The sequence below is a fragment of the Alligator sinensis genome, unplaced genomic scaffold, assembly GCF_000455745.1.
Source record: "Alligator sinensis unplaced genomic scaffold, ASM45574v1 scaffold223_1, whole genome shotgun sequence".
Classification (NCBI taxonomy): Eukaryota; Metazoa; Chordata; order Crocodylia; family Alligatoridae; genus Alligator; species Alligator sinensis.
The window spans coordinates 2,310,958-2,321,709 of NW_005841936.1; the positions used below are offsets into that span (position 1 = coordinate 2,310,958).

Consider the following 10,752-nt stretch of genomic DNA (forward strand, 5'->3'; position numbering starts at 1 on the left):
CTCAGGTGTGGATGCTTTACCCCAGAGTTTGGTGTCGTCAGAAAACTTGGCCAGTCCGCTTTTGACACTGATGTCTACATCATTGATGAAGATGTTAAAAATCAAGGGCCCTAGGACAGAGCCTTGAGGGACCCCACTGGTCACCGCGCACCACGACGAATGACTTCCGTGCACCACCACCCTCTGGGTCCGACCGTGGAGCCGGTTCCCCAGCCAGTGGATTGTGGTGAGGTCGAGGCCGCAGTTAGCCAGTTTAGCCAAGAGATGATTGTGGGATACCAGATCGAAGGCTTTTTTAAAGTCAAGATATACAACACTGATCTCTTTCTCCCCTGTCCAGGTGATAAGTCACCTGGTCATAAAAGGAAATGAGATTGGTCAAGCAAGACCTACCCGCAACAAACCCATGCCGGGTATCCCTCAGGATATTGCCTTCAGCTAGTCTGTTATGGATGGCCTCCTTGATAATCTTTTCCAAGACCTTCCCCAGGATAGAGGCCAGGCTGATGGGCCTATAGTTTGCCAGATCTACTTTCCTTCTTTTCTTGAAGATAGGCACGACACTGGCCCTCTTCCAATCTTCAGGCACTTCACCAGAGTGCCAAGAACTCTCAAAGATCTGTGTCAGGGGCTGAGCTATGATGCTAGTCAGCTCCCTGAGTATCCTTGGGCGTAACCCATCAGGGCCAGCTGACTTGAAGATGTCCAGCCTGTCAAGGTGTTCCTTCACGAGGTCAGCTTCGATGGAGGGCAAGGAATCTCCCTCACCCGGGCCTCCCTGACCCACAGTGGGCAGGGCCGTCCCAGGGGACTGGTGAAAGACTGATGCAAAGTACCCATTTAGCAAGTTTGCTTTTTCCTGGGCATCAGTTGTCAGTTGCCCTATCTGGTTTAGCAGGGGTCCAATGTTGCCCTTGCTTTTCCTCCGGCTCCCCACATATCTAAAAAAGGACTTTTTATTTTCCTTGATATTTGTAGCTAGCTGGAGTTCTATCACAGCCTTGGCTTTCCTGGTTTGCTCTCTGCAGGTCCGGACCAGAGCAGAGTATTCCTCCTTGCTGGTGGTTCCAATTCTCCATCCTTTGTAGGTCTTCCTTTTAAGACGCAGGACGTCCGCCAGTTCTCTGGAGAGCCAAGGGGGCTGCTGTGCCCTTTTGCTGCCTTTCCTCTGAGACAGGATGGGCTTTGCTTGTGCTTCCAGGATTTCTCCCTTGAGGAGCAACCACTCATTCTGAACTCCCCCAACTTATATATTAACAGCTCCCCTATATATTAGCAACCTTTTTACAGAAGCAGGACATTGACTGCTGTGTTTTCTGTGCTTTACCTGTGGCAGGTTAGGGCATTATATCTTGTGTTGTGTCAGGGTTGTTGGCAGTTTTACAAAGAGTTTAGCTTATGGATGTATAGGATGGTTTGGATAGGGATGATCTAAATGACGTCTGGAGGTCCCTTCCAGCCATACTTCTCTATGATTTCTATAATTTCTATTTATAGTCCATATTTGCAGGAAACAGTCTTGTACATGGATATATACTCCATGAATGCAGCAAATATTCCACAAGTTATATGAAAGAATTGCAGGGACTGATTTATGATCCATTCTCTTAGCGCTGTTTAGGGAGAGCAAAGGCACTAGATTCTGGCCATATCTGACAAGCACAGCAGGGCTCGTTCCTGGACCAAGATCATCCCCCTGTCCCAGGAAAGAGACTTACTAGGGCAAGGAGGATGAAATGGTGGTATAATTGGAGCTCAGGCCAACTTCCCTGATCTTTCTGATTTCCTCATGATCTCTCAGCGGACCATAGTGCAAATTAAAGTGAATGCCAGCCTCGCACTGAGACCAGGCAGGGCATAGATGACATAGGTCTTAAAACAAGGGAGTCATAACTATGTGAAACACCTGTTGTTGTGGATCCTAGGGGGAAAACAGGTTACTGGACAATAGGCATAGTGAGTACACTGCAGGATGTTACAAATTGCAAGCACTTGACTACAGTTACGTAATTTTTAAATACAAATAATGTAGTGGCTAATAAAAGTTCACCTTGTTTTTATCATTAAGAGCACCACAGTAATCAGCTCATTGACAAAAGACCTCCTATGGGCACATACCCACTTATGCTGAGTAAAGCTTAGATACAGAGATTTAGGGCCTCTCTTCTATAACTACAGCATGGTGAGAGCAGCATACTGAGATCCGTTAGACCCAAAATGAATGTGACATGGGAATGTATTAATCTTTTTAGAGCAGGGATTGAAAACCTTTCACTGAAAGGGGTCCAAATTAACACATCTTGGTCTTAAAGGTGGGCCACAGGTGGCAGCTGTTACATATTCACCACTTGATGGCGCATTCTTGCACAAAACTTACTAATGGTGGGATCATTTTTTGGCACACTTTGTTAGCTGGTTAAAATCTCTTCGCTGGCCAGATCCAGCCAACAAGTTGCAAACCCCTAGTCTAAAAGGTTCAGCTGAATTTGTTTATACAGGTTTCCCTCACCAACCATGGTTTTGCCAGCCACAGTTTTGAGTGTCCACGCTTAATATTCTATATACCATTTTGACTACCACGGTATACAGTTTTGAGTAACCATGGTTTTCCGTTCCTGCGCATCAGCCTGCCACCTGCCATTTTTCCATAAACCTTTTGTATTGCCAACTGCGGTTTTGCCAACCACGGGAACTTTCAGGAACCTAACCCCAGCAGTTGGTGAGGGAAACCTGTACTGATAATTTGCCAACCTCTGTCCTAATTTAATAATGTGGTCAGTGTTCAGTGTTGTCTCCTGATATCTGTATACAGATATAATAGTACCATGCCTGCATGTGTATTCAATTTAACACTTATTCTCTCCCAAAGTTATTGCTCCTTATAACTACAAACACTTAACATGAGGGAAAATTTGTTAAGTAGTTTGTTCTTACTTCATGTGTATATTTATACATATAAATACATATATGCTATGAGCTGTCTCTACTTTTATGTATTACACAACACTGAGCTCATCGTTGGTGTGGAACAAATAAATCACCATAAAGGGCTCTAGATGAAGAAAAATGGGATTATAAAACAGGCATATCTATCTATCTATCTATCTATCTATCTATCTATTGTCATTGTATGCACATAGTAAAAAAGGATAGTGCTCCTTTTATTATAAAGCACATAGCTAAGTTATAACTCCACATACACAACCTCCAGTGAGGATTTATAATAAAGGAATAGCAAATATTGAATCTCTTAAAAGTCATAAAATGACTACATTAAGTCTGTACATTATACCTTTGGAACTCTGGAGAGATGTATCTTTGTTTAGTAAAGAGTGTGTGCAGTTCTAAAAGCTGGGCAGTTGTACTGAGTCTAAAAAGTGGAGAGAATCAGCATCTTGGTTTCCCTGGAGACATTATGAGGTCATCTTTCCAGTTCGATGGCACAGAGAGCTCTAATTCTGAGCTTCACTGCATAAAACATAGGACCACTTTTCTGCAAGTTATAATCTGCAGGGCTATATTACATAAAAAAGAAAGGAACCTATTGTACACATGATGGCTGAGTAGGCAGCACGTTGCATCGTCTACAGTGAGATGTACCATTTGATCACAGGTATTTATGAAGGGAGAGTAAAGAGAAATTTGGGGGGTTTCAGGTCCCTTGGCTTTTCATCTGTCTTTCTGACAAAAACAGAATAAAATATTAGACATGAAGAGAATCTTGGTAGGGAGGGAAGGAGAGAAGGAGGGAGAAAAAGTGCCAAAGTGCAGTTGAGCAGAAGCACTTTGTGTATATAATTTAACAAAAAGAAAAAAAATCTTGCTAAAAATCAATAACTACCATTTGAAAATATTTATAATGACATGTGAATGGGCCTGTATGGTATACAGGTCACAGTTACCCCTGTTATCTGTCACTGGGTGCATCTACATGTGTCACTATGGTGATGTTGTTACTACATTGTGATTTAGTACTTCCTTTTGGAAGTACTAAATCATGGCACAGTAACAGTCTGTACTTCGTCGTATGCACGGCACATGGTTATTTTCAGCAGCTACTTCGCCATAGCGGCACACTATAGTGGGGGAGTGTGTTGCTAAAGTGAAATAGCTGCTGGTGACATGTAGATGCCCACGGACACTGTCGCCATAGTGTGTTGCTACGGCAATGTAGTGTCATGTGTAGACACACCCACTGTATTGTAAAACGTAATACATGTCTCTCTGTGATTTCCTTAGTAATTGTTTAATGTATATTAATTGAGATTTCCAAGCTGTGATAATGGTCTAAGCAGCTACCAAAGCACTTTCTCACTTGCAGCTCTCACATGTAGTATTTTGCCAGTTCTGTCTCCTGGATATTAAATTAAGTGCAAGGTGCAATAGTGCAGTCATTGCAATAATCTTTTGTCTTCTCCTCTAGAGAAGGAAATAAAAACATTGTGAGATATACATAGTTCAGTATAGCCCATTCATGTATGTCAAACTAATTCTTGAGTTACCACATTAACTTGCTGTAGCAAGCAATTCCTGCACTGGGAAAACAAATGCAAAGCTCCACATTACTTACGTCCCTGGTTGGCACCTTTTTGTGGGGGACTATGGTGGATAGACTCTCAGGTATGTCTATACATTCTGTGTATGCCGCAAAAATCATTTCTCTAATGGCTTCTTTGCAAAGGGATGTTCAGACCATGACAGAAAAAAGCTAAAGGACAAATGCCAGGGGAGAAGCCCTGGAGTCTGTGCTTATGGCTCCAATGTCACATCCAGCTGGCAGCAGATAGAGGTTGAAACCAGTACTTAAACACCAGTGCCAGGTTGGGGGAAGTGGGTTTACCTTCCAGTCAGCACCATCTGGCCACTTCTTCCCTATAGAGCCTGATCACTTTGGTCTCCACTGGGTGTATCTACATGAAATGCTTACAGCGGAGTTGCCTGATTAGCTCTGCAGTAGTCATAACATCTACATGTGCAGCCCTATTAGGTAACTAATAAACACTGCTGTAGGCTAGTATTTGTAAACGTAAGTGCTATTCTACAGTGTCCTTATTTAGTGCGCCACAACACACGTGTAGATGCTGACAGGGGTGGCTGGGGCTTGAGGGTGCTTCAGTGCAGAGGCTGCCTTGCTGGCTAGCCCCACATGGGAGAACCTTTGTGCCCCAGCCAGCCCCCTCCAAAATACATTGAGCTGGGTTGGAGAAGCCCCAGGCTGGCAGGTTGATCCCCCAAACCTCCTGCCAGTTGGGGGTACTCCTGCCTGGCTCAATATGCTGTGGTCCTGGGCGCACACGTAAATGCAGCGCCATAAAGCAATAAACTCTGGTGCAAACTGCAACAGAGTTTATTGCAGATTTTAAAGTCAGAGAGTTACTATAATCATCTAGTTTGAATTCCTGCAGAATAGGACAGTGTTTCACCCAATAATTCCAGCAGTGGAAGGAATTTTTCTTTTCTACTTGTTTTCTTTTATTTGCGCTCTACTTTTGAGGTCAATAACTTGTGGATAAACTAGAAAATATTGTTGTAAAAGACATCCAGTCTCAAATCTCAAACCCAGAAGAAGTTTGTTTTACCTTTATACAACCAATTCCGCTCTAAACATAAACATGCCTAATATACATATAACAAGCAATGTTAACAAAAGCTTTACAGAACTCCTGCTTGCAGAAGCAGAAAGAGCCAATCCTTTTATAATCAGATTTCAGACTTGTGTGTGGAGTTCTGCTTAGAAAATTAGACCCCTTGCTCTCTAATCAGTACCCATTGCAAGCAACCAGAGAACCTCAGTTCCTATTCTGGCAGTCCTATCCTGTGAAGAGTAAAAATCAGGAAGCTTTATTAAATCATGTAAAAGCAAAAGCAAAAAAAACCCAACCAAAAAAACAAAACAAAACATTGTGTGATATCAATCAACACAGGCTAAAGAGAGAAATATCCTGGTAAAGATGCTTGTTAATCATAATTAAAAAAAACTTATGCACGTATGTGCACATACACACAACACATTTGGCTCTCGGTAATAAAGGTGAAATATCAAAACTGGTAAGGTTGCAGCTGTGTCCTGAAGAACAGAATTTGGCCCAAAGCGTACAGTTCGTTATCTAACATTACTAAATATGAAATCATATTGTAGCAGATACCTTTAAAACATCCCTCATGGTGCACAGTTAATTGTTTGCATTCTATTACCTAATTTACTCTGCATCCACCTCAATAAAAATGTTATGGTTGCTTGATAAGAAAAATCATGTTTATGAAGAAATAACTTATAAGACATGAAAAATTGTTAAGTAATTACTGAAGAGGTGCTGCATGCCTGTATGATAGTTTAAACAGAAATAACTGAGCATAGATAAAAGAAAAACTCATAACCAGGAGAAGCCATGTGAAAAAATATTAGCAGAATCATATAATTTCATACTGTGATTTTGTTACAAATATTATACCAAGATACAACTTTTACTATATGGGACTTCTGATATTTTAATTCGATGTCCATGTGAGATTAGCTTCTGACAGGATCTGAAGGCCAGTGAATCATCTTTGAAATCATATTTTCTATGTAAGTACTGTACTTTACCTTGAACATGATACTTTCTCTATATTTTTATGTATTCACATTAATCTGCTCAACCCCATAACCCCCGGGCCCCAAAGGCTGCTGTCAAGGCAACATAGCAAATATATCTTAGCCCTACCAAACACAAATTCCCCCTGCAGCCATCAGTCACTCTGCCAGTTTGTCGGGCAGCTCAGAAAAATGGCAAGCAACCCAAGAATACCTGCTGCTATGCTCTCAGGAATCCTGCCTGTTCCTTGAAGCAGTCACAACGGTGTTAAACAAAAATAAAAAAAGAAAGGCCTGTGGGACTTGCTTCCTTAGCATGTCAGCACGTGAAGTGGACAGACGGGGGTGACAAGTTCCTTGGGACTCTTGGAGGGCTGCGACTGAAAGCTTTTGTTTACTCTGGTCTCTAGGTAACCGTAATGCCTGCCCAGGCTAAAAAAGTGTACGGGGGGAATTAGCTGGCGTGCTTTCCTTACGCTGATTGTAATGTACAGGCAGTCCTCGACTTACAATGTTTCGAGTTATAATGTTTCGCAGTTACAACATTTATAAGTTGACACCCTGTTTCAACTTAATGACATCAGTTTTGACTTTACAATGCTTGATCTGATGCAATGCCATGCCAGTGAACAAGTTTGCTGGGTTGCTCATCTTTCTGGAGAACATTTGTCCAAACTTCCTTGGACACTTTCTTTAAGAAAACAGACAAAACTCCAGAAAAACCTGCAGTCAAGACTCCTGAGAATACTCCAGCCAAGAGCCCTTCAAAAAGTCCAGCAAAGTCACCTCAAAGAGTCTTTCCAAATCAACATGATTGCTATTTACAATATAAATATATTAATGTAGCTATATTACTCCTCTATAATTGATCGAGTACAAAATTCTGGGGTATTTTTGGTGAAAATAGGTTATTGGGCTTTGGTTCAGGAACCAATCCCTCATTTATAACATTGTTTCTTTTGAGAAAATTGGTTCCAAGTTACAATGTTTCGACTTAAGACGTGGTTTTCAGGAACCAATTGTGTTGCAAGTCTGAGGACTGCCTGTATAAGGATTTGATAATGATAGAGTGAGGAACATTCATTCTTGTCTTAGATGGGGCAGTGGATGTAAGGAGTGAACACTGAGATCCTTCCCTCTCACATCACTGATGAAATCTGGAAGTAGTTCCCAGGGTGTCACAGTTGTGGTGGTGGTGTCACAGGCCTGGGGTGAAACCGGAAATCACAGAATCGTAGAAATTAAGGGCTGGAAGGGACCTTGAAAGATCATTGAGTCTAACCCTCCTGCTCTGAGCAGGAATACTGCTGAGATCAAATGATCCCAGCAAGGTGTCTGTCCAGTCTCCTCTTGAAGACTTCCAAGGTTGGGGACTGCACCGCTTCCTTGGGAAGTCTACTTCAGATTCTGGCCACCCTTACCATAAAGAAGTTCTTCCTTACATCCAACCCCAAACCATCCTCTAACAGTTTATGGCCATTGCTCCTTGTTGTCTCCTGGGGTGCCCTAGTGATCAGTTTTTCTCCTAGCTCCCAATATTCACTTCTTACATGATGGCCACCAAGTCCCCCCATCAGTCTTCTCTTCCCCAGGCTGAACAGTCACAGATCCCTTAGTCTTTCCTCATAATGTTTCTCCTCCAGGCCCTTAAGTATTCTTGTGGCCCTTCTCTGGACCCTTTCAAGATCCTCCACATCTTTTTTGAAGTGTAGTGCCCAGAACTGGACACAGTACTCCAGCTGGGGTCTCACCAGCACTGAGTAGAGAGGAAATATCATTTCCTTAGCCCTGCTTGTAATGCATTGACTAATACATCCCAGTATGCTATTAGCTCTGTTGACTACAGTGTCACACTGGCAGCTCATATTCATCCTGGGATCAACCATAACCCGGAGGTCCCCTTCAGCCATTGTGCTTACCAGGACATCTCCTAACTTATATTCATGTCACTGGTTACTTCTCCTCAGATGAAGCACTCTGCACTTATCTTTATTGACCTGCATACAGAGTGAGACAGAGAGAGTATTCATGAGAGATGCAACTGGCACAAAAACTGCCCTCTCTGGATGCAGACTCACTGCAAGGTTCTTAGTTACTTCAAATGGCACCATTTTGCAAACAGTTTCCCATCATATTCTCTCCAGAGAGCTTTGTACATGGTGAGTTCAGAAATGCAACCCAAAAGAGTATTCACCCTACTAGAAAGGGTAGGGATTTTCCCACCCAGAAGGTCCTACCCTGCTTTCTAGGCCTCCTTCTCCCATACATACTTTCCCCCTGCTGTGAAGGCGATGCCCACAGACCTTCTGAGTGACCAGCTGCCCAGTGTGTGACTGGCCTCTCCTTCACACTCATGCTTTCCAGTGGGGCTGCAGGACTGTCCTGCCATTGCAACCCCTGACTGTCAGAGGTCCTTGTGGTGCCTGGCAGCATCTGCCTCACTTCCTTTCCTGCTGGATCTGAGCTGAGGGAAGAGCCAGGAGGCTGCAAAACAGGAAAGAATCTTGTCCTTATTCCAAACCAGTTCTCCTTGCAACCAGCCCACCTCCCCTTCCAGCCCATCTTCCACGCAGGTAATCCAAGCATCCTTTGTCTTCTTCCCTGCCAAACCTGCCAAGTTTACCTTTGTTCCCCCAGTCTATTTCCCCTAGGGCTTAGGCAACATGAATTGACTTTAAACTGAAGTTTATGGCTGTGTGTGAATAATTTACAAATTCTTGCACAAGGAAATTTGCATAGTTATAAATAATTTCCATAAAACTTAGCAACTCTACAATCTCCTATGCTTCCAGGCTTAACTTAACTGTGATGATTCCCCAGCTGGCATTGAAATCCTCAACTGCCTCTGAGCATTGCCTGGGAATTATCCAGCCCTGGCTAGATCATGAAACAGACACTATAGCCTCTTCTGGAGGAGGTCAAAAGGCCTACTGATCTGTTTGCAAAAGACATGGCTAAAAGATAAATTTGGTCTCCTCTTTCTCAAAGGAACATATCCAGGCTAGAGATATGACCACCCTTTGACTTGTCTTCCATTGTAATTGTTGTGCCCTGGTATATGCTCAAGGGGCAGCAGACATTGCTTTTTTTTCTGGAGGCCTGGCTGTAATGAGCTCTACTCAATGAGTTGCCCCAGCTCCACTGAACTATTCTCCCTCCTCTGCGTTTCAGAGGGTAGGATGGCTTGTTCCTGACTTTCCCCCCTAATGTCTCTCTGGCAACACAAGCCAGTGTTTTGATCCTTGTCTGCAGTCTCCATGGATGTTAATCGCAAACATCTAAATGTGATACCTGTGCTAACTCCCCTAGCATACATTACTTCACTGAATTTGTTTACAACTAGGAGAGACCAAAGATAGTCAATAATTTAACAGTGCTGCTGTTAAACTGACAGTATACAGGGAGCAAAGCTAAGTAAGCACTGAAGCGAGATGATAATGTGATCATTCAGCCATTATATATATAATGAGATGACCATATATCATCTCTACATCAGTAAATTCATCCGGAGGATGTCAGTGGTCGGTGTTATGTAAAATTCATGTGCAATTGTACACTGCAGAACTGACATTGTCTGTTAGTTAAAGAAGGAAAATGCAAAATGTCAATTTTATCTTTTTGTTGGGACTGCTATAGATGGATAATGACTTTACAGTTGTACACCAGAAAGGAGCAGTTGAATATATCTTTCATATTGTCCTCAGAATATAGCAGAGTGACAGAATTTCAGTGAATTTCATAATCACTATTCTACCTTAATAAAATGGAATAGATTTAAGAAAAGCAATAATTTTAAATTGTTCTGTGACCTCATGGATATAATATAACATACCAATAGTAACTAGACAAACTCAGCAATGCAGCAGAAACAGCACCAGGACTTTCAGGGATGTGCTGTCCAATATTTTTCTAGTGGTACTTCTGGAAACTCCTAGAGAATTCTAGAGGAGTTGGAGCCATTACTGTGTGACCTCTTTTGCAACTCCCAGGACAGAGGCAGTGGCCTGACAAAGGACATTGTGGCTGAGATACATCTCTGCTCTGCCTGCCTTTGTTCTGGCTGCCAGAAATACCCCTTTGTGCTGGAGAGATGGTAAGGAATAATGTTTTAGGGCTACATCTTATTCCTATCAAAAATTACCATTTTGCTATTATTCTAATTGGAGCAGAATAAGGAC

The 10,752-nt window shown here is 42.5% G+C and overlaps 1 protein-coding gene across 1 annotated transcript in view; it reads right to left on the reverse strand.

Annotated features, from left to right (window-relative positions):
* FAM81B (family with sequence similarity 81 member B) overlaps nucleotides 1–6,887 on the reverse strand; it is a 64,723-nt gene extending 57,836 nt beyond the window's left edge. Inside the window, exon 1 of the mRNA XM_025199126.1 lies at nucleotides 6,789–6,887. The gene's annotated coding sequence lies outside the window, so the exon portion shown is untranslated. The remainder of the gene's footprint in view (nucleotides 1–6,788) is intronic.
* Between the last annotated feature and the right edge of the window lie 3,865 nt (nucleotides 6,888–10,752).